Raw genomic sequence first — 600 nt, forward strand, 5'->3', positions numbered from 1 at the left:
ACACATTCTCCAACCCGTAGTCAATCNTGTAGGAACTAACTCATTATNATCATTTTTCACCACTGTAATACCGGTTCNTTTAGGCACAACTTGAGTCGGGCTAACCCATTTACTGTNAGAAATAGGATAAATCATACCGGCATCAAGTAATTTCATAACCTCTGTTCTGACCNCCTCTTTCATAATTGGGTTAAGGCGGCGTTGAGCATCAACTGTTGGCTTCACGTCGTCTTCCATTAATATTCTNTGCATACATAGGGCTGGGCTGATTCCCTTGATGTCCGCAATTGTCCATCCCAATGCATCTTGATATTTTCTCAACACACGAAGCAATTTATCTTCCTCTTTCGGTGTCCATCCCAATGCATCTTGATATTTTCTCAACACACGAAGCAATTTATCNTCCTCTGTCGGTGTTAAATCTGCTGCAATTATAACTGGCAGCGTCTCTGCAGCTCCTAAATATGCATATTTAAGATGTTNTGGTAAAGGCTTCAGCTCCAATTTTGGCGGCTGTTGTCTNGATGGTTTAAGGGGCTGTTTGGGCTCCCCTAAACTCTCGTACACATTCCTAAATTTTGGCAACACTGTGGGCAGACT

This window comes from Prunus dulcis, unplaced genomic scaffold (assembly GCF_902201215.1).
Source record: "Prunus dulcis unplaced genomic scaffold, ALMONDv2, whole genome shotgun sequence".
In the NCBI taxonomy this organism is placed as follows: Eukaryota; Viridiplantae; Streptophyta; class Magnoliopsida; order Rosales; family Rosaceae; genus Prunus; species Prunus dulcis.